We start from the raw sequence: 24,887 nt of genomic DNA, 5'->3' as shown, positions 1-24,887 counted from the left end.
CAATGGGCGCCTGGGTGGCTCAGTTGGTTAAGCGACTGCCTTCGGCTCAGGTCATGATCCTGGAGTCCCTGGATCGAGTCCCACATCGGGCTCCCTGCTCGGCAGTGAGTCTGTTTCTCCCTCTGACCCTCCTCCCTCTCATGTGCTCTCTCTCATTCTCTCTCTCTCTCTCTCAAAAAAAAAAAAAAAAAAAAAAAAAAAACTTAACAGACCAAGAGGCAGAGGGTTGATACATTCAAAGTGCTAATAGGAAAAAAACTGTCGACCTAGAATCCTATATAGGGTAAATTATCCTTCAAAAGTGAGGGAGAAATTAAGGCATTCCCAGATAAACAAAAGCTGAGGAATCTGTTATCACTATACTTGCCTTATAAGAAATGCTCAAGGGAGTTCTGCAAAGTGAAATGAGAGGATACTAGACAATAACTTGAGGCCAGATGAAGAAATAAAGATCTGAACAAAGGTAAATACATGGGCAATTATAAAAGCTAGTAGTGTAATAACAATGGTGTGTAACTCAAGTTTTTGTTTTGTATATGATTTAAGAGACTAATACATTAAAAAACAATTATTTGTTTAAAAGCTAGTAACTATGGTTTGTAATTGCACATTTTGTTTTCTACATGAGACTAATGCATTTAAAGGAATTGTTACTTTATATCTTGGGGCACACATTGTATAAAGATGTAATTTTAATACATCAACAACCAAAAAGGTTTGGGGATGGAAATATAAAGGAGCAGAGTTCTTGTATGTTATTGTAGTTAAGCTGGCATAAATTCAAATTAGAGTGTTATAAATATTGAGGTTAAAATTCATATAATAACCACAAAGAAATATCTATAGAATATACATAAAAGGAAATGAGAAAGGAACTTAAACATTTCACTGCAAAAAATCAATACAAAAGAAGACAGTAATGCAGAAAAAGATGGACAAAAAGCTGTAAAGCATACAGAAAACAAATAGCAAAACGACAGAAGTCCCTCCTTATCAGTAGTTATTTTAAATGTAAATGGGTTAAACTTTCCAATCAAAAGGTAGAGATTAATAGAATGGAAAAAACATGATCCAACTACATACTGTCTACAAGAAACTCACTTTAGCTCCAAAGATACAAATAGAGTGAAAATGAAAAGATGAAAAAATATTCCACATGATAGTAACCAAAAGAGAGAAAGGGTGCCTATACTAATATCAGACAAAATAGACTTTAAATCAAAAAAGATTACAAGAGAAAAAAGAACATTATATATTAATATTAATAAAAGGTTCAAGATAACAAGAATGTATAACAATTATAAATATGCACATAATATCAGACCATGAGAGTATACAAAGCAAAAATGGACAACACTGAAGGGAAAAACAAACAGGTGTACAATAATTTTGGATATCTTTCATAAATGGATAGAACAACCAGACAGAAGATAAGTAAGGAAATAGAGGATTTAACATAGTAAACCAACTGGATCTAACAGACATATACAGAACGTTGTATCCAACAACAGCACAAATATTCTTCTCAAGCACACATGGGACATTTTCCAGAACAGATTATAAATTAGGCCATAAATTAAGTCACAATAGATTTTAACAGATAGATATCATACAGAGTATTTTCTACCACAATGGGATAAAACTAGAAAGCAATAAAAGAAGTAAAAATGGAAAACTCACAAATTTGTGGAAATCAAACAACATATTCTTAAATAACTAGTAAATCAAAGAAAAATCACAAGGGAAATTAGAAAATACTTTGGATGAATGAAAACAAAATCACAACATACTAAAATGCATGGCACACAGTGAAAGCAGTGAGAAGGGAAAAATTTAAAGTTATAAACATATTTTAAAAAACCCCAAAGATTCCAAATCAACACCTTAACTTTAAAACTTAAGGAACTTAGAAAAAGAAAAACAAACTAAGTCCAAAGCTAGCAGGAGGAAGGAAACAATAAAGATTAGAATACAGACAAATGAAATAGAGAATAGAGAAATAATAGAAAAAAATTAATGAAATCACAAGTTCTTCAAAAAAGATTAACAAAATTGGCAAATTGTAGCTAGAGGGCCTAAAAAAAAAAAGAGGGCTCAAATTACAAAATCAGAAATGAAAATGGGGACATTACAACCAATTCTACAGAAATAAAAAGAATAATAAGAGAGTACTATGAAAAATTATATGCCAACAGACTGGATAACCTAGATGAAATGGAAACATTCCTAGAGACACAAAACCTACCAAGACTGAATCACTAAGAAATAGAAAGTCTGAATAGAACTACAACTAGTAAGGAGATTGAATCAGTAATCAAAAATCTCTGGACAAAGAAAAGCCCTGGACTTGATGGCTTCACTGATGAATTTTATCAAAAAATTCTAAAACACCAATCCTTTCTCAAAGTGTTCCAAAAAAGTCGAAGAGGAGAAAACACTCTGTAATTAATCTGTATTATCAGTATTATCCAGACACAAAAGTCAGACAAAGACACAAAGAAAGAAAACTGCAGACCAATGTCATATGAACATGCAAGCAAAAATCTTTGACCAAACTCAACATATTAAAAGGATTATAGAGGTGCCCGGCAGGCTCAGTCAGTAGAGCATGTGCCACTTGATCTTGGGCCTGTAAGTTTGAGCCCCACGTTGGGTGTAGAGATTACTTAAAAATAAAATCTTTTTTTAAATAAATAAGTAAATAAAAGGATTATAAACCATGACCAAGTGGGAGTGATTCCTGGAATGCAAGGATGGTTCATCATATGAAAATTGACCAGTGTCATATACCACAAAGGGAAAAAAATTAAATTGATCATCTCAATTGATGCAGAAAAAGCATTTGACGAAATCTGATGTTCTTTCATGATTAAAAAAAAAAAAAAGAAACACTAAGCAGGAATAGAAGGAAACTACTTCAACATAATACAAGCCATATATGAAAACCCACAAGAACATCATATGCAGTGTTGAACGACTGAAAGCTTTCCCTCTAAGATTAGAAACAAGACAAGGATTACACCTCTATTCAACACTGTATTAGCAAAGTTCTAGCCTGAGCAATTAAGCAAGAAATAAAAGGCATCCAAACTGGAAAGAAGGGAGTAAAATTACTTGTTGGCTGATCATATAATCTTATATGTAGAAATTCTAAAGATTATACAAAAAAATTGTTAGAGCTAATAAATTCAGCAAAGTAGCAGGATATAAACTCAATACGCAAAAATCAGTTGCATTTCTATACACTAACAATGAAAAATCTGAAAAGGAAATTACAAAAACAATTTCATTTATAATAGCATCAAAGAGAATAATATATTTAGGAAATAACCAAAGAAGTGAAAGACTCCTACAATGAAAACCAAAAGGCATTATTGAAAAATTTAAAGAAAATATAAATAAATGGAAACATCCCCTGTTTATGAATTGAAATAATTAATCTTGTTCAGATGTCAATACTACCCAAAGTGTCTGACAGATTCTCTGCAATCCCTCTCTAAATCCCAATGACTTTTTTTTTTATAGAAATAGAAAAATCTATCCTAAAATTCATATGGAATCTCTAAGGGATCCTAGATAGCTAAAGCAATTTTGAAAAAAAGAATAAAGCTACAATAATCAAAACAGTGTGGTACAGGCATGAGGACAGACATATGGACCAAAAGAAGAGAATAGAGAGCCCAGAAATAAATCCTCATGTATATGGTCAAATGCTTTTTGACAAGAGTGCTAAGATGATTGATGGAGAAAGGACAGTGTTTTCAACAAATAGTACTGAGAAAACTGGACATCTACATGCAAAAGAATGAACTTGGACCCTTAATGAACACTATATCCAAAAATTAACTCAAAATGGATCAAAGACTTAAACGTAAAATCTAAAACTATAAAAGTCTTAGAAAAAAATTGGGGAAAAACTTCACAACATTGGATTTGGCAATGATTTCTTGGATATGACACCAGAGACACAGACAACAAAAGTAAAAACAGAAAAACTGGACTTCATGAAAATCAAAACATTTTACACATCAAAAGGCTATACGAACAGAATTAAAAAGCCCACAGAACAGTAGAAAGTTTTGCAAATCATATATCTGATAAGAGATTAATATATAGAACATATAGAGAACTTCTAAAACTCAACAACAAAACAACTTGATTCAAAAATGAACAAAGGACTTGCAAAGACATTTCTCCACAGAATATATACAAATGGCCAATAAATATATGAAAATATTATATCACTAATCATTAGGGAAATGCAAATCAAAACTACAATGAAATACTACCTCACAGTTATTAGGATGGTTACTAATAAAAAAAACAAGTGTTGGCGAGGATGTGGAGAAATTAGAACCCCTATGCATTACTGTTGGTGGAATGTAAAATGGTACAACCTCCATGAAAAATAGTATGGCTGTTCCTCAAAAAATTAAAAATCAAATTACCATATGGTCCAACAATTCCACTTCTGGGTATATACCCCCAAATAATTGAAAGCAGTGTCTTAAAGAGATACACGAATATCTTTACAAGGAGTAGAACCCATCTATTAGTACTTTAAATAGAATCCAAATAAACAGGTAAAAGTGGAGAAAGTTGATCTGATCGAAGAGTGTGACCAAAAACCCGTCACCCAGATTTCTACTACCTAACTGTAGTAGTGACTAAACTCCCCACTCCTCCGCCCCACCAGCTTTATTAAGGTATGACTGAAAATAAAAGTCTTCTGTGGAATATGTGAAGCCTACTGCTTGAGGCCATCAGCCTTTTATCACTTTATGAAGAAGCCTCAGACTCATTCATACTCTCACCCAAATCACTTTCTGTAATCCATTTTGCATTCTCTCTACCCCAAACTTATGCCAATACTCATTTACAGGTATCCAAGACTTCAGAGGATCTGTAAATTCCCTGAAATTGGAGTAAAGTGTAAACAAGTACACATGAGAAATTTTTATAGGAAGAGGGGCTTTCATTGAATTCTGAAAGTGGTCTATTAGCCAAAAAAGGTTGATGCCCTATTTCTGGTTCATCATATCTTGGCTTTAATTCACACCTCAACTCATACTCAGGACCAATTTTCCTGTTTTTTCCTTTGCTTTCCTCCTTGACCATTATTCAATTTCTTCTGTAAATACATCACTCAGGGAGTGCCTGGGTGGCTCAGCTGGTTAAGCTTCCGACTCGATTTCAGTTCAGGTCGTGATTTAAGGGTCCTGAGATCAAGCCCCACATTGGGCTCTGTGCTCAGCAGGGTGTCTTTTATCTCTCCCTCTGCCCCTCCCTCCCCTCTAAAATAAATAAATCTTTATTTTTCAAAAAAGATTTTATTTATTTGTCAGAGAGAGAGAGCACACACAAGCAGGGGGAGAAGCAAGCAGAGGGAGAAGCAGGCTCCCCGCTGAGCAAGGAGCCTGATGCAGACTCAATCCCAGGACCTTGGGATCATGACCTGAGCCAAAGGCAGATGCTTAACCCACTGAGCCACCCAGGTGTCCCAGTAAATCTTAAAAAAATTAAAAAAAATAAAAATCATTCAGTCTAGCCCAGTCTCTAGAACTTTATATCTCAAGGCAGATGGTGACTCTGTCTTACTGCAGCCTCTGGAGTTAAAAGCAAATATGGCCCATACTGTCTTTGTTTTCCATAATGAACTTCATAGTTTAACTTCAAAGTTCAAAACTTAAATGTGTTTGTGTATATGTCAATGCAAATACATATAATTTAAACCCTCATTGGCTCTGTTGCTTGTATGAAGATATGGGGTAAAAAGTATGTATATAGAAACCGTCGACAATATTTATGGCTGGCCTGTGAATAGACACTGTTGGCTTACTTTTATCTTTTTTTATTTCTTAAATATTGCATGAAAATGTCAATGAAAGTTATACAAAACTTAACCAAACAAAGCTCTACAATATCCTAGAATATAGCCAATGACTGATTCATAATGGGTGATGAGCAGTAATTTAGCGAATAAGTGAACTCTTATTCATAGTGGGTTTAGTTGTCGTATCAGATTGCCATTAAAATTAATGACAAAAAATGCATTGATCTTTGGTATATCTGAATATATACAATGAATTTTGTTATAGTGGGCTTTATATATCTAGTGTGATTACAAATAGATTGCCTATAATTAGACTCTTTACTCTCATCATATTTCATATAGTTTTCCTCTCAGTAGGTAGATGAAAAAAAGACTGCTTCTACCCTGAATTCTAGAGAACAAAAGCAGAGATTATAAAACTAAACATAGTTTACATAAATTTTCATGTTATTTTATTTTTAAAGATTTTATTTATTTATTTTGACAGAGAGAGAGAGAGAGCAAGAGAGGGAACACAAGCAACGGAGGAGGGGGGGCAGCGGGGAGGGAGAAGCAGGCTTCCCAAAGAGCAGGGAACCTGATGTGGGGCTTGATCCCAGGACCCTGGGATCATGACCTGAGCCGAAGGCAGATGCTTAACGACTGTGCCACCCAGGAGCCCCTTCATGTTATTTTATCTGTCCTCTTAAGAGCAGTTAGATGTTTCATTTTGTTTTGGATACAAAATTTAAATTTCTCTTACACTAATTGCATGTAACAATATTACCCTTTGTATTGAATTTTGTTATTTGGTTCTATAAACTGCTAGTTTGTTTGGCAAACAAACATGTATTCAGACTTCTATGCTTATATCAGTGTATTTTTACATTTGATTACTTTGTCAACTTCCATGGATTTTTTTCCTAATTATTTCACTAAGGAGATAAACCTAAACATTGATGTTGGAAACACTAACCATTATTTTAGGTTTACTAGATCACTTACAGCCCAGCACTAATGTTTACGAGAAAAATCAAGTTTCAAGTTGGTAAACCCCCTTCTTACACATGACTATAGACACATATACAGAGACTTTAACAACCAGCATTTTCACAAATGTGTGTATCTGAAGATGAGTCCTGTGAGAGCATGGAATGAGCAAAGCTAATCCATCAAGGTAAAAGATAAATAAGTCAAGTTCATATGCTACTGATGGGGAGAAGAAGTGCCATCTTGTTTTTGAAAGAACAAAGTCAAAGAAAGAACAAAATTGGCATTTGATGACTAGACTGTTTCTCTTCAGCTTATTTTAACCCAGACAATCTATATTCTTATTAAAATTTTATTAAAACTATGTTTCTTGCTTATAAGTACTTATTAGCAAGACTAATTAGTGCATAATAATAAAATATATTTTTGTAGGCTGCCCATCACTAAATTTCAGGCACATCTGGGATCGAGACTGACATATGGTTAAAGACTGACAATTATGGTTAAAGGAACATGCCAAGCACCCTTTCTTATACTTACCTATATGGGGGTAGAGCAGGAGTGGGTAATGGTATTGCATGATTACGGTTTATTTTTTTTTTAATTTTTGTTTACATTACTTTTTAAAACTTAATTTATAAAATAATAATCTAGTAATTTTATGCCATAGCTTTTCTTACTAACATCCCTTAGCATTTACATAACACATTTACAAGACGGGAATGATACTGTCAGGCTCACTACCAGAAGTTGTTTAAGTCCTGGTCTAAGTTAAATCAGTCTAAAGTGCTATAAGTTGCATTTAACTTCATGCATATCATTTAAAAACATCTGGCCAAAGGTTTTCCATTCTTAGTAATTTTTTCTTAGTGTTACTTTTGATGATTATGATCCAAGATAGTAATTACTAAAAAATAGCTAGAAAATGTATTATTATTTTAAAGTATATGAAATACTATTAAACTATGTTGGATCATTTTTACATAGATAACCTCATAATAAATTACTGCCATAATGTCAAACAGACTTTAGCTACAAAATTAAGAAATTAAGAAACAGAATATAACAATTATTGAGAATACTTAAAATGCAGGGAATTTTCAACTTACAAAATGACTGTTTTCTAAATGGCTGTTTTTTACTTTAAAGCAAAATAAATACAATGCTATAAAATGACATTATTATATTCACAGGCCAACCACAAAAACATTTCATTGAAAATGTGTGGTTTGTTTTACTTCCTTTGTTCCCACCTTCCTTTGTTCCTTTTTATTTTGTTTTTCTTTTGTTTGTTTGGTTTCGAGAGTGGCATAATATAATTATTATTCTTCTCAAATAAGATTAGGGTCATACTTTTTTACCCACACAAGAAGGAATGAAAAAGAGTTCCTGAAGTAAATTAAAAACAGTTGGAAAGGAAAGCAAACTACATTTTAAAAGATGTTCAGAACTTCCCACAAAGAAAGCTCAGGCCCAGATGGCTTCACAGATGAATTCAATCAAGTATTTAAAGAAGAATAATATAGCAACTTTTCATAAGCTCTTCCAAAAAAATAAGAAGAAACATACCCGTATTTATTTTATGAAGACAGTATCATTTTTATACCAAAACCAAAGACATCCCAAGGAAACTACAGACCAATACCTCTTATGGATATATATGCAAAAACCTAAAATAAGAAGCAACAAACAAACAAAAACTAGCAAACTGAATCCAGCAACACATAAAAAGACTTATATAGCATGATCAAATGGGATGTATCCCATGAATGCAAGGTTGGTTTAACATGCAAAAATCAATTAGAATAATACAACATATCAATAAAATAAAGTACAAAAACCCCGTGATCATTTCAACAGATGCAGATAAAAGCTTTACAAAATCCAACATTCTTTTGAGACAGAAATGCTTTAAAAAATAGAAACAGATGGAAACATCCTGAGCTTGATATTAGACTTCTATGAAAAAAACCACAGCTAACATCATAGTTAATGGTGAAAGACTGAACGTTTTCCCCCTAAAATCAAAAAGAGATAAGGATGGGGCACCTGGGTGGCTCAGTCATTGGGCGTCTGCCTTCGGCTCGGGTCATGATCCCAGGGTCCTGGGATCAAGCCCTACGTCGGGCTCTCTGTTCAGCGGGAGACCTGCTTCTCCCTCTCCCACTCCCCCTGCTTGTGTTCCCTCTCTCGCTGTGTCTCTCTCTGTCAAATAAATAAATAAAATCTAAAAAAAAAAAAAAGAGAGAGAGAGAGAGAGACAAGGATGGGTGCCTGGCTGGCTCAGTTGGTAGAGCATGTGACTCTTGATCTCAGGGTTGTGAGTTCAAGCCCCATGTTGGGTATGGAGCCAACTAGAAAGGAAGGAAGGAAGGAAGGAAGGAAGGAAGGAAGGAAGGAAGGAAGGAAGGAAGGAAGGAAGGAAGGAAGGAAGGAAGAAAGAAAGAAAGAAAGAAAGAAAGAGAAAGAAAAAGAAAAAGACAAGGATGTCTGTTCTCACCATTCTTATTTAATATTGTACTAGAGGTTCTAGTCAGGGCAAATAAGAAAGAAAAAGAAATTAAAAATCTCCCATATTGGAAAGAAAGAAGTAAAACTATCTCTAGTCACTAGTCACAGATGACATGATCTTATATAGAGAAAATCTTGGGCACCTGGGTGGCTCAGTCAGTTAAGCATCTGCCTTTATCTCAGGTCATGATCCCAGGGTCCTGGGATTAAGCCCCATGTCAGGCTCTCTACTCAGAGGGGAGTCTGCTTATCCCTCTCCTTCTGCCCCCACTCGTGCTCCCTCACTCAAATAAAATCTTTATAAAACAAAAAAGAAAATCTTAAGAAATGTACTAAAAAACTATTAAAAACTAATAAACTAGCTCAGCAAAGTTTCAGGGTATGAGATCAATATACAAAAATCAATAGTATTTCTATACATTAGCAATGTACAATCTGAAAATTACCAAAATTCCTTCTACAATATCATCAAAAAGAATAAAATATTTAGGAATAAATTTAACAAAAGCAACTACAAAACATTGTTGAAAAAAATTAAAAGAAGATCTAAGCATATGGAAAGACATCTCGTGTTCATGAACCAGAAGATACAATATTGTTAAGATGGCAATGCTTCCCAAATTGATCTACAGATTCAATGCAATCCCTATCAGAAACCCCACCTGCCTTTTTTGCAGAAATTGGCAAACTGATTTTAAAATTCATATAAAAATTCAAGGTCCCTGGATGGCCATAATAATCTCAAAAAACAACAAAGCTGGAGGACTCATACTTCCTAATTTCAAAACCTGCCATAAAGCTGTAGTAATCAAGGCTGTGTGGTACTGGCATAAGGATAAACCTAGAGAGCAATGGAAGAGAATTGAGAGTTCAAATACAAACTCTTCTATTTATGGCCAATTGATTTTTGTCAAGTAATTCAATTGAGAAAGACCAGTCTTTTAAATAAATGTTGGACAATTGGATATCCAAATGCAAAGAATCAAGTTGGACACTATCTCAAACCATATACAAAATTTAACTCAAAATAAAGACCGAAATATAAGAGCTAAAACCACAAAACTCCTATTAGAAAAGATAGGTGTAAATCTCCATCATCTTGAATTACAGAGTGGTTTTTGAGATAACAACAAAAACACACGCAACCAAATAAAAAAATAAATTGGATTTCATCAAAATTTAAAACCTGTTTTTCAAAGGATCTCCTCAAGATGGTGAAAAGACAATCCACAGAATGGGAGAAAATATTTGTAAATTATGTATAAGAAATTTGTACCCAGAGCATATAAAGAACTCTTACAACTCAATAATAAGAAGACAAACCCAATTTAAAAATGGACAAAGGATCAGAACAGACCTTTCTCCAAAGAAGACAGACAAATGGCCAAGAGGCACATGAAAAGATGTTAACCTCATTAGCCATCAAAGAGAGGCAAATCAAAGCCACAGTGAAATACCATTTCACACCCACTAGAATGGCTATAATAAAAAAGATCAACAATAACAGGAATGGGTGAGGATGTGAAGAAACTGGAATTCAGAAAATGCCTTCATTATGTACTCTTTGCTGAATTATATACCTTGTCTGCCGTGATAAAATGTGAACATAAATCTTTTGTACATGCAACCAGTAATTATTATAGTTATAATTAAATTATAAATAAAATTACTGTAAGTCATTATTTTAATTAAAAATTTAAAAGTAAAAAATAAAATATTCAGGTAATAAAGTTCAGGTACTATAGTAGGAAATATTCAGAAAAATAAAGATTGAGCCTGTAAGACTGCTTACAACATATTGAAGTAAAAAAAATTACTATGAAACAGCAATAATGGCTCATATTTCCTATGTACCTGCTATGGGGCAGATATTTGTTATACACATATATAGAATTTCACTTAATCCTACCTACGAACAACCTGTGAGGAAAGTACTATAATCATCATCTTCCTCATTTAACACATAAAGAAATGGAGACTCAGAAACTTGCCCAGGTTACATAATTAATAAACATGTGGAGTTAGACTTAAACTCAAGTCTAATTCCAAGGTCTATGTTTTCAATCATTACGCTATATAGCTGTCAAAATTATATATCCCACAATTATAAAAGATATATATGTATTTGTATATTTACATATTTCAAAATATGTACATATATTTAAAAACATGGGAATATGCAAAATGTCAGTGGTGGTGAATTATGGGGTTTATTTCTTTGTGATTTTCTGTGTTTCCAGAACTTCCTACATTGAGCATGTCCTGCTTTTGTAATAGAAAAAATACATAAATGCATCCCTGAGATCTTCTTCAGTAAATAAATTAGGCAAAGTGAAGAAAAAATATAAATATGTTTAAAGTTTTCTCAACATTTAAGCTTCACCCTAGAATAATAAATATACTTGTGCATTGATTGAACATAAACTTGTCCCACATACAAAAATAGCCTGTGTGCAAATTCAGTTCTAGCTAATAATACCCCAAAATCATTGTTAACACTCATCTTCTAAAAAAGCTCTTTATTACCTGATGATTTCTCTATATCCTCATCAGTCATGAACAAGAGTAATTCCAATTAGAACTGTGGTACTGTGTTTTGAGCCAGTTTTTTCCTGTTTCTATCATGGGAGCTCTGAAGATTTCACTTTGCTCTAAATGGTACTTTTGCCAGTAATGATGACGAACTGCAGGTTCTCAAAGATAACATCTAGCTTATTCTTAAATATACTGATTTCATTACATCCATCCACAGTCAAATTGTTTAAAAATGTATGAAGAGACAAAGCAGCATATATTTTTAAATATATTGGATAAAAGTCACCATTTTCCTCAAAGTTAAATTCCCCGAGGGAACTAGTTAATTTCCAAATCTTCTAATACGTTTTCAAATAAATTCTCATTACTGCAGTGGGATTGCTTCAAATTCAGAAAAGCCTTTTTACTTTCCCTTGACAAGATCATGCTGCTGCATGCATAAAATTCATGATTAACAGGTAAATTAGTTCAATATTCTACATATTAACTCCAGTTTTATCAATTACATTTCCCATCTTCTATTACAAATCTAGTTTAATTGCCAAGATTTGGACAGTTCTAATTCTTTTTAAATGATGCTTGCAGCTCATTTTCACTGCTAATACATAATTTACCCTGACAGTATTGCTTCACAGATACCCAACATTCACTAAGAAAAATGTACAGCTAATTATAATTTATCTTGTTATATGGTCATAAAATAAATACGAAAAAACTTGGCTTGGACTTTATGTTGTTCAAAAATCCCCTTAATAACTCTTTAAACCAAGATTAGGAGAACAAAGGTAGTTAAATGTCACTTTCTCAGGTAAAGCCTATCCTGTCCCCCAAGTTTAAAATTGCAACCACTCCCTCCCTCCCCTACCCCCAACACACTCCCTCTTACCCTGGGCCAGACACTCTCGATCATCTTTCGCCTGCTTTATTTTTCTACTTAGCACTTACCACCTCCTAACATACCACGTGATTAATCTTCTTTGAGTTCTTACGAAGTTTTATCTGTTTTGCTCCCAGCTGACCCCCAGTACCTAGAATAGTGCCTGTGACACTGAAAGTGCTATTAAGTGAATGAAATTTTACTACTAGGTTAACAGTGGGAGCTGTTGCTTTTGTTTGAGCTTATTTGGTGACTTATATAAATATGTGGGAAATGCAATGTTTAATTTTCCAATTAGAGTAAATCCTCATTTTTCACCCAGTTTATTTTTTTATTTTTTTAAGACTTTATTTATTTATTTGTCAGAGAGGGAGAGAGCACGCACAAGCAGAGGGAGTGGCAGGCAGAGGGAGAAGCAGGTCCCCTGCTGAGCAAGGAGCCCGATGTGGGACTCCATCCTAGGACTCTGGGGTCATGACCTGAGCCGAAGGCAGACACTTAACCGACTGAGCCACCCAGGCGCCCCTTTCACCCTGTTTATAAATGAGCAGGAAAACACTTTCTCCAGTAGCCTCAACTAAGATATGCCAATGCATTCACAGTTGAAGAGAGGCTTATATCCCCAGGACAGTGGCTCAGCACCTGAAGATACAAAACAAACCCAAGCAGAGAAAATTCATAGGTAAGGGATTTTGCAGGAAAGGGGAGCAGGAGGCTGCTTTTCCTTTTTTATATTCTTTGGGACTCACATGACCCTTCTTAGTTATTAATCATATCAATATTCTTCTTCATTGTATGTATTATATATACTTTACATGTATTATCTTATTTAATCTTCACAACAACCCTAGAAGGTAGATACTATTAACAAACCCACTTTACAAATAGAAGACATTAAAATTTAAGTAATTTTCCCAAATATCTGATAGGTGGTAGAGGTCTCTGGCATTTAAAGTTTGCATTCTTAAACACTATGCGATATTGCTTCCCAATTCAACATGACAAATTATATGGTCATGATGAATTCCAAGAATCCATAGATTCCAACATCACTATTATTACCTAACACTGCTCGTGTTATACAGAGACCAAATACAAGAGAGAGAAAGAAAGAGACAGAGAGAGAGAATTTCTGTAGATGTTTTCGGTAAAAAGTTCTAGTAATTTGAAATTATGAACAATATCTTTTGATGTACTAGTCATACCAAAGAAACTTTAGGCTACAAAGTAGTTAAGCCAATAATCAAAAGGGAAACAAATAAAACAAACAAAAAACCCCCAGAAGTTCACAACAATTTATCAACAAAAAACTGCAAAAAGTGGGGCGCCTGGGTGGCTCAGTCGTTAAGCATCTGCCTTCGGCTCAGGTCATGGTCCTAGGGTCCTGGGATCAAGCCCCGCATTGGGCTCCCTGCTTGGAGGGAAGCCTGCTTCTCCCTCTCCCACTCCCCCTGCTTGTGATCCCCCTCTCACTGTGTCTCTCTCTGTCAAATAAATAAATAAAATCTTAAAAAAAAAAACTGCAAAAAGTGTTACTTACTTACAGAGATTCTTCCGAATTGAAATGGTCATTTTTTATGGAATTTGCATATATAGAAAAATAATTATTACTTTGTAAAAAAAAATATCTTTTTTACATATTCTCCCCAAAGGCCTAACTCTGACAATATGAAAAAGCAACAAATACTAAAGCTAAATGACTTTCTAAAAACTACAGGAAAAGAAAAATATATTATGAAGCTTGTTTAAGTTGACTTCTTATCCTAAGCCTGAAATGAGATAGGTGATAGCCATACATGATCTCATATGCACATCATCCCTACTGCCTTAGGATTTAGCACTTTCTAATGATACTTATTTTGTTTTTTTTTTTAACTTGTTTTATTTTTTTTTAGTATTTTATTTATTTTTTTGACAGAGAGCATGAGAGAGCACAAGCAGTGGGAGCTGCAGAGGGAGAGGGAGAAGCAGGCTCCCTGCTAAGTAGGGAGCCAGACTTGGGGCTCTATTCCAGGACCCTGGGATCATGACCTGAGCCGAAGGCAGACAGACAAACCCTTAACCGACGGAGCCACACAAGTGCCCCAAATGATGCTTATTTTAAACATCCCAAACACCAAGATAAAATTTTAAAAATCGTTTTCCTACATGTATCTTACAAGTATTTTTAGTCTCAACATGTTTTCTTATCAGAAATATGATTAAAGGGAGAATTCATTAATTTACTATGCTTGAAAAGGATATTAATGCCCTTTCAAATTGCAAACTTACTCCTGCTTGGTAAATCCCATTAGTAGCATGCAGTCTTAAGATAGCCCTGATTTGCTACAACTTTTCAAGTTCCTAACATGTTTGACACATTTAAAAGTCACAGCTGGTATTTTAAAATATAGTAACTACACATCTAAATCTTTCCAAACACGAAAATAAGAAGTATCATCCCCTCTAAGAATAAACAATTTCCAAAACTGGATGTCCTCACAAGCACAATTTTAAAGTTTTATACACTTAAAATTGGGGGGTTATTTTTAAGCCCATCATTTATGCAAATAGAAAGAACTGATGGAAATCAACAGAAAGTGCATTTGAAGTCCTTATTTTCTAACACACACAAAAAATCATATACAACTTGGTCAATTGACAGATCTCAATAATTCTATTCACTGGAAAATGGTTGATGCCCCTAGATGTTTTTATAACAAATGTTTATGTCAATTAATGCCTTCCATGTGTTGTCACTGCAAATAAGTTACCATTACTGTACTGAGCTGTAGTTATTTATACCTTAAATGACTTCAAATGTATTGGAACTACTTTCTGGCTCTCTTTCAAACAGCCCCACATAGTTAAGCTTTTTGAGTTCTTCTATCTACATTTTATAGTGTTTTTGTATCATCAAATGTTTTTAGGCTATCAAATCTAATTTCTTATTCTTCTCTCTGGGACTGCCCAGATTACCACCACCTGCTACTGCTAAAAGATTTGTGGTAGCCAAACCATTAAAATAGCCTTATTGGAATTTTGTACAAAAAAATGTAAATTGCCTCAGAAGAGTGAGTCTTTAAATTAGGGATGTGGGTATACAGAGCATGTGCTATCTACTTTAACAAATCAGAACTCTTTTCTTTTGAGATTTTAGTCATGTTCCAAACAAAATTCATAAGGAAATGACTACTGAATAAGTGAACTGTTCTTGTATTTGTGATTTGTTTGGAGTGAAAGAGTATCTAGAACAAAATCTGGAACACAATAGGTCCTCAATTAATGTATATAAATATAGCCTGCACGTATACATTAATCATACATTTGATGATGCAAAAACACTATAAAATGTAGGTAGAAGAACTCAAAAAGCTTAACTATGTGGGGCTGTTTGAAAGAGAGCCAGTAGTGTGTGTGTGTGTGTGTGTGTGTGTGTGTGTGTGTGTGTTTAACAGACACAAAAAGGGCCTGAAGGATGCACACCAAACTGTTAACTGTTTAGGAAGTAGAATGTGAAGGGGATTACAAATAAAAAGGACTGTTACTTTTGCTTCACCTCCTTCTGTGTGAATTTTTTTACGTCATGCTTGAATTATCTATACGTATAATGTATCCCGTTTGTGTTTCCCAAGACAGTTCAAGCACAACAGATCATTTCCACACTATGTCCTTGGGATGACTGTCCTCACTGTGTACGAGCCAGTCACACTTGGAGTTCTCTCTTCTTGCCACAAGAAATGCTCACATAGAGCAGCTCCCACTTAAAACTGCATAGGATGCTAAATGCTTTTTCACAGTTAAGTAGCATGACTTTAAATCATGCTTCAGAATACACTGGTAGATTTTTTTACTTTCCTGCTTGCAGTTGTTCTCTTTTTGGTTCATGACATATTATGTAAGTGGATCCTAACACATACAGTACCAGTGGACTTATGACCCAGACTATATAATCTTTGTAATGGGCTGGGTACATTCCTGGATCTTACCAGTGACTTTATTTTTCCCTTTATGTTCCAAAGGAAAAACTGTCTAAAAAGTTCAATCTTAGGTCATCTAAATCTATGGCCATAAAGGTCAGACAATGCCATTCTTCTATAGATCTCTGGCTATTTCTTAAGAGTTAGTTCACAACACATTTTCTGGCTCTCTTCCAGGCAGCAGGCAGCTTGACTTCTTGGATTCAGTTTTCACTTCTCTATTCCACACATCCTGCTGTACACATAGAATTGTGACTTTGTGACATGTAGAACTTTAAATCGTCTAAAAGTAACAAAAGCCTTACCTATGTATAGTACCTTCATGTTTAAATTGGTACATGACCTTGATCTTCCTTAGGCTTTTCTCATCAGCCATTATACCCACAATCATTCAACAAAATAGTTTATAAAGTGTCACATAACTTCTGGTTTCTTTATGACTATGTGAAAAACTCAGGATGCTGAGCATTGCTGAACTGGGTAAGTGTCCCCACCCTACCCCTAAATTAACAGCAAAGTCTCTTGTCAACGTTTCTTATTAAAATGTTAAATGTACTTAAAGATGTGACTAAAACAGCGTATTTTTAATCATGCTTTATGCTGCTTTTAATATATAAATTAAGAAGGAAATCAACTTTCATTTAAGTGCCTTAAAAATCTTCATGAACTTTTCTGGATAGCCAACTTGGCAAATGCCAAGGACTCAGACTTAATGATGAATATTAAAACACTACAAGCTAATACTACTCAGCATAAATACTTATTGAAATTTTTGGTACAGGAAAGAAATGACTGAGGGGCGCCTGGGTGATTCAGTCGTTAAACGTCTGCCTTCGGCTCAGGTCATGATCCCAGCCAGGGTCCTGGGATTGAGCCCTGCATTGGGCTCCCTGCTCAGCAGGAAGCCTGCTTCACCCTCTCCCACTCCCCCTGCTTCTGTTCTGCTCTCACTGTCTCTCTCTCTCTGTCAAATAAATTAATAAATACATCCTTAAAAAAAAAAGAAAGAAAGAAAAGAAAGAAAAAGGAAAGAAAGAAAGAAAAGAAAGAAAAGAAAGGAAAGAAAGGAGGAAGGAAGGAAGGAAGGAAGGAAGGAAGGAAGGAAGGAAGGAAGGAAGGAAGGAAGAAAGAAAGAAAGAAAGAAAGAAAGAAAGAAAGAAAGAAAGAAAGAAAGAAAAAGAAAGAAAAAGAAAGAAATGACTGAAAGCCAGGAATCCTGGATGCTAGTCCCAGTACCTCCAGTGAACTTAAGTGGCAAGTTATTTCACTTCTTTGGACCTCAATTTCTTCATCTACAAAATATGAGTTTTTAGCTAGATGTCCTAAAAATCCCTTTTAGCCCTAATATCCCATTTTTTTAACATGTTAAAATGCTCTGCCAAATAGAAAACAGCAATATTTAGTATTTTTTGCAGAATCTAGAGTATACCATAAATAGCACCTAATTAATATTAGCAGTATTTATAAGAAAACAAAAAGGTATTATCTTTTTTTTTTTTAAGATTTATTTATCTTAGAGAGAGAAAGCATGAGCGGGAGGGGCAGAGGGAGAGTGAATCTCAAGCAGACTCCAATGAGCGTGGAGCCTGACACCGGGCTCAATCTCACAACCGAGATCACAACCTGAGCCAAAACCAAGAGTTGGATGCTCAACCGACAGTGCCACCCAGGTGCCCCAAAAAGGTTATTATCTTTATATGCAATATTTGATTCATGAACTGGGACAGTAATTTGTAAAAGGTCACAAAACTATAGCATAATGAGAACAATGATTCTAATTTCTTGATTGTAGTATTCTATTCACTATACTATTTTTGTTGCTGTTTTGTTATACTTAGAAAGCAGTATGTTTTAACCCTTTTCACCCCAACCAGCCAACCTGCTCTCTAATGTACTCAAAACTACCCTGCTCAACTCCTTACTGCTTGAAGTCTCCATAGCATTCTCTTTCCCCTTCAACTCTTTTATTGGAATAATTACCAATAATAATTTCTTACCTGTTTCCCACGGACATGCCTTAGAATTCTGGGTGCATTATTTGTCTCATTTTCTACATAATTTCTATTAATTTTCTAATAAATTTCAACCACATGCAGAAAGATCTGTCACTACCATCTCTACATTCACCAGTATCTGCTTGGAGCTTGTACTTTATACAGACCCCAAACATTCTAAGTATCATCATAGTTGAAAAGGACACCAGAGATGTTTTGTACTATTTGCTTCAATGGTTTGGGACCTTCCTCTTTCGGTAGCCTTTCCCATATTCCCTTCTAGGACTTCCCAAGCTCTTGATCCTTGAAATCAATTTATGAAATTAGCTTCCCAAGTTATCCAAAGATTTGGCTTGAACACTCCTTCTGCATCACTCCCAGCTCCCCTGAGCAAAATATCCCCGCTTACTTGAGGTCTCCAAGATGTAAGCTCTTTCGCCCACCTGTCTGACTAGAACCTCAACCAAGTCCATTTGCTCTCACTTCCCTACACAAGTTTTCAGACTTGTCCTAAAACTAGCAAACACAGAGACACTGTTAATTCAACATGTGCAAGTGAGAGGCACACACACTCCGCTCCGTAGATCCAGGAGAGAGGGAAGGAGGCCAATTCTAACTTCCAGTCAATTCCCACCAATAGCAGAGATAAGGAGGTATTATTCACCTAATTTCAGGCACTCTCATCTCATAGTCTCTCTAGGACACCACCTATCCCAGAAAAGAATTAAAAGAAAACTGGAGACTACACAGTTTTCTTATGCATATAAAAACTGCCATGGAGGGTGCCTGGGTGGCTCAGTTGGTTAGGCGACTGCCTTCGGCTCAGGTCATGATCCTGGAGTCCCGGGATCGAGTCCCGCATCGGGCTCCCTGCTCGGCGGGGGGTCTGCTTCTCCCTCTGACCCTCCCCCCTCTCATGTGCTCTCTCTCTCATTCTCTCTCAAATAAATAAATAAAATCTTTAAAAAAAAAAAAAAAACTGCCATGGATACCCAAGAGTCCATGACTCTCAGACCTTAAAGGGCTACAATAATGTGGCCAACACGATTTGTTAAAATACTTAAATTCTTCTGTACCATTTAGTATATAATTATCCTGGGCCCCTTCCAATTTGCAGCCCAGCCCCTTCTCTAGGACCCCGACTGACCCAGTAACAAGTTAGTGACTGGCACCACAAAGGGCCCATATAGGTTTCCTCTCTAGCACAGTAACCAGCCTCAATTATGACCAGTTGGTGCCCATGCAATCAATCCCCAAAAATCTTGCCTCCTGGACATTGCTATTGGCTCCCTTCAGGGACGGAGCCGCAAGGGCAAGCCTGTGTTTCACCTGCCTTTCCCACCCATTCCTGGGGAAACTCAAGTGGGTCTTGACCAGGAACAGACCTGGCACTAGCAATCAGCTAGCCAGATCCTGTTCTTTCATGTCCCCTCTGCTAGAGCTGACCTGGAAGATAGTGGGAGATGAGATACCAGCGGCAATACCACTGGCACCCCAGGAGGCCCTTTCGGCAAAAGGCTCTTACTACTCACCATTGATTCCCCCCAAGTTGCCTTCATGGTTACTTACAGGAACTGCAGCTTCCCCAGGATTTTGACTGAGACAGCCAGAAAGGGAGCAGATGTGCAACTGGCCAAGAGACTGACCACACCATTAAATAATTTGAACATTACCTCTGCAAAAACACATATGCAATCAAGCTACCTCTGGGTTTTGACCACCCTTCTGACATACCTGAGACTCACCCCTGGTGAGGAAGACAAAGACACTCATCGACTGTGCTAAGGGGTGGGTCAGTTAGCTGAAATGCCATCAGATTCCAAATTCTGACTGCATACTCAAGAGCCATCTTGCAATGACCCCCTCACTCAGAGTGTATTTCCATCAATAAGAACTCCAAATCTATCAGCTACCTTGAGAATATGGGTTCTGACCTAGCACCTCTCACTATTCCTGCCCAAGACTTGACCAGTCAGCCCAAGTCAGGGTGGGTAGGGTTAGGTAAGGCTGTGGTGAGGAGTCCATACAAATGGAAGTGGACTTGTGCTCATCACAGACAAACAAGGCCTTTTTTAAATAACTAAAAAAAAAAGAAGTTTGATTAAGTAACATACTTGGTGATCCCACATCTCTGTCAGATGGTTATATTCACTTCCAGGGGGCAGCCAAAGTCCTTCGGAATACAGAGAGTGAAACATTACATGGGTTCAGGAGGATCCCATCTTCCTCTGTTAAATGCTGGTGCTTTTAGTAGGGGAACAAGAACAAAAACAGAAAAACAAGGAACACTGGCTCTACTTGCAGAAAGACTCATCATTCCACTCATCTTTAATTTTAGTCAATTCAGAGAGACCACCTTGTTTCAAAGTTTTTAGGTTTTTATAACCTATATATCAGACAACTAAAATAACCCAGGTGATTTTCTGTCACATGAGCTGGAAAAACCAGAGAACAAAGTTCATTCTACTGTGGTCCACCCAAATCCTTTGTAACCCTCTCGTCACCACTGAAACTAAAACAAATAATCAAATTTTACTAACCAAGAGATGGTTAAACATAAGCTATGCTGGACCAAGTTCAGGGCTACCTGGAGTGGCTCCCCAACCCAGAATGCTGAGGAAATGGAGGAGAGCACACACTATCAGAATGGCTGCTTGGACTTATGAGTGGCATAAAGCCCCACCACAAGTTGTATGCCTGTCAAACCACTGCCTTGAGAGGGTGCCTCGGGCCACTCCACACATTCAACAAACATGACAAAATGTTTGGTGGCTTTCCAACTAACTGGTAAGATGTCCACAAATATTTCCTTCTTTCTATTACTACTCTGTCAAGTATAATCCATTCCAAACAGTGCTATTCAAAAGTATTATCCACACTGATGACAGTCCATAAGCAGTTTGCTACTAGTCCACAACTACAGAAATTGAGAGTAAGTTTTTAAAAACTTTTATAGCAATCTGGATTTTTATATCTGTTGAATTTAATAAAATATTTATATTTAAATTTTTTTCTAGTAATTCACTTTACTGAAGTATCAGCCTGTGATAGATTATAAATTTTTATTTGCGAGAGAGAGAATGAGAGACAGAGAGCATGAGAGGGAGGAGGGTCAGAGGGAGAAGCAGACTCCCTGCCGAGCAGGGAGCCCGATGTGGGACTTGATCCCGGGACTCCAGGATCATGACCTGAGCCGCAGGCAGTCGCTTAACCAACTGAGCCACCCAGGCGCCCGATTATAAATTTTTAAAAACTAACCTTTCACCACAGTTTGAAAGATGCTTATCTAAAACAAATGCAACTATGTCATATTTCTGCTGAAATCTCTTTAATGATACCCATTATCTGCATGACAAAGTCTTAGTTCATTAACACTGTCGGGTTCTTCTTGATCTAACCCTTTGATCAGACTACCTCTCTAGAGCAGAACTTCTCAATAGTGTGCTTGGCAATGCTTCAAACGGTGAAAGATAAGACCATGAACGTGGCTGTGCCAGATGGAATTTCCAAGCCCTAGGACCAGTAGCTTTGGAAAGAGTAACCTGGTCCATTTCCGCCAGCAAATCCTACAAATTTTGTTTTCTGTATGTGTCATAATGAGGAAAAGACTGAGAACTGATGCCTGAAATTATCTCCCACTACATTATACACCAAATTTTATGCTCCAACAATAAAAAACCTGCTTTCCAACCCATCCCCAAATTTATATTGCTAACCCAGACCTCTCACCTGAACACACTACATATTCTCCATCTCCATTTAGATGCATTCCTTAGGCGACATCTCAAACTTAACATGTCCAGAAGTGAACATCTGTTTTTCTTTCCAAATGTGCTCCTCCTACATTATTTCCCAGTAAACTTTTTCTCTCTCATGTCCATTATTTGATCTATTCAGCAAATCCTGCCAACTTAGCTTCAACAACTCTTACCAACACCTTTACCCCCCTGGTTGAAGTCACAGTCATTTCTCACTTGGATTATGACAAGAGCCCTGCTTCCACTCTTGCTTAAAACTGATTCTCAAGACAGCAGCCAGAACTGACTTGCGTAACTTGAAACATAAGTTCTGAATATAACTCAGAACTCTCGAATAGTTCCCCATCTCAAGAGGAGTAAAGGCCTATGTTCCTTCAATAATTCACAAGGCCCATGTTATTTGGTTGCTTCTTCCTCTTTGACTCTCTTCTACTATTTTGCCCTATGATCACCTGGCTCCAGGCAAATGGATCCCCTGCTAGTTCTTAACCACACCAAGCACAGTCCCACCTCATCTGGGCCCTCACTTGCAGGATCCACTACTGTCTGGAAGGCGCTTCCCTCACTGCTGTCTTTGCTAATTCATTCTCTTCAAGTCTCTGCTCAAATATGACCTCTTCAGTGAGGGCTTTACTGATGACTCCAGGTAAAGTGTCACCCACTTCCCTAAGCCCCACCTTCCCTGTCCCATTTATGCTGCTTCCAATGTTTCCCATAGCACTTATCACCTGACCTATTAGATGCTTATTTATTGGTGTAGGGTCTGCTTCCCTACACTGACTCTAGGAGGACAGAGGATTTGTCTATTTTGTTCACTGCTGTATCTCTATCACCTAGAACAATGCCTGGCACACAGTAGGCACTCATGAAATACTGTTGAATATATGCATAAATAAATGCATTACTGTTTCCTGCCTCTAAGCCCTTGATCACTCAGTTGGTATTGCCTATAGACCCTTTTCCCATACTCTTTTTCCCTTGCTAAAATCCCACATTTAGACTAGACTTAGGCATCAAACTCTTCCAGGAAGGCTCCCTACACTTAGTCTTCCGCATTTCATTCACTGACTACCAAGTCATTAATGGAAGAGTGGAAAAGCAGGAAACATTTTACTGCCTCTTCTCACTACTGGCTCGTATTTCCCAAACACATTTCTCCAATCAGATTCCACTCCCAGTAGCTACCGCTTCCACCTATTTCCCTACTGCACTGAGTACTCCTACTACATATCGGCATAGATTGTCCCAAGAATCATGATATGCCTGATGTACTTATTAGGAAAAACATAAAGCATTCTGATATGCACTAGGCAAGACAATTCAAGGAAGCCTTGTTTTCCTAGTCCAATTCTGTAACTTGAAATTAGTCCATTTCCCACCAAGAAACGATATAGCTAACATAAATAAAGCATGCCTCCAGCATTTCAACACCATTCACGACATCCTTGAATGCAGCCAGCCAACCTTACTTACTAAGTTCTATTTCAGTTTCTGGTTCCTGATTCTTTTTGTCTTCCAGTTTACCACACCTTTGTTTCATATTTGTTGACTGAACTTACGTTTCCTCAGCATAATCTTAGTGTTTTCTCAGACTTACAGTTAGAAGACCCATTATGGCTCTTTATCCTGCTGTGGGCAAGATGCTCCCCTGAGCTTCAGTTCTGGAGACCTACTATTGGCTCTGTACCCTCAGCAAATCTAACCCAGCTCCTATAAAGGGAGAATTCATATAACCAAACACACACGTCTTGAACATGCCACATCATTTCCATACCACAGCAATTTATTGACATCTTACTTGGGAAGTCTCAAGATTAATTATTTAATTATTTTTTTTAAAAAAGATCTTATTTATTTGACAGAGAAAGAGAGAGAGAGAGCACGCAAGCAGGGAGAGTGGCAGGCAGTGGAAGAGGGAGGAGCAGACTCCCCTGCTGAGCAGAGAGCCCAAAAGGGGCCTCGATCCCAGGACCGTGGAATCATAACCTGAGCCAAAGGCAGACACTTAACCGACTGAGCCACCCAGGCGCCCCTATTTAACTAATTAAAAACTGCTTTTTCGGGCGCCTGGGTGGCTCAGTCGTTAAGCGTCTGCCTTCGGCTCAGGTCATGATCCCAGGGTCCTGGGATCGAACCCCGCATCGGGCTCCCTGCTCAGCAGAAAGCCTGCTTCTCCCTCCCACTCCCCCTGCTTGTGTTCCCTCTCTTGCTATGTCTCTCTCTGTCAAATAAATAAAATCTTTAAAAAAAAAACAAACTGCTTTTTCTTCTGATTTCCCTTCTCCGTTGAATGCTATTTATTCTGCCTACAGATAACCTCATTTTTCTATAAGCAAATTGTTTCTGAATATAGTAACTTCTTCTACTTCACTGTAAGAGTACAAAACAATCTGAGTCAAGAATAGTATGTCATAAAAAATTTAGAATGCTATCATTTAAAAAAATAAAATG

General features: G+C 36.6%; 1 protein-coding gene across 17 annotated transcripts in view; it reads right to left on the bottom strand.

The window, feature by feature from the left end:
* LOC123839639 (NEDD4-binding protein 2-like 2) overlaps nucleotides 1-24,887 on the bottom strand; it is a 106,083-nt gene that overhangs the window by 46,596 nt on the left and 34,600 nt on the right. The gene's annotated exons all lie outside the window — the stretch shown is intronic.

The sequence above is a fragment of the Mirounga angustirostris genome, unplaced genomic scaffold (assembly GCF_029215605.1).
Source record: "Mirounga angustirostris isolate CCGP_5_RB_7025 unplaced genomic scaffold, mMirAng1.0.hap1 SCAF_3, whole genome shotgun sequence".
Classification (NCBI taxonomy): domain Eukaryota; kingdom Metazoa; phylum Chordata; class Mammalia; order Carnivora; family Phocidae; genus Mirounga; species Mirounga angustirostris.
This window is presented reverse-complemented; position numbering and strand designations above follow the sequence as displayed.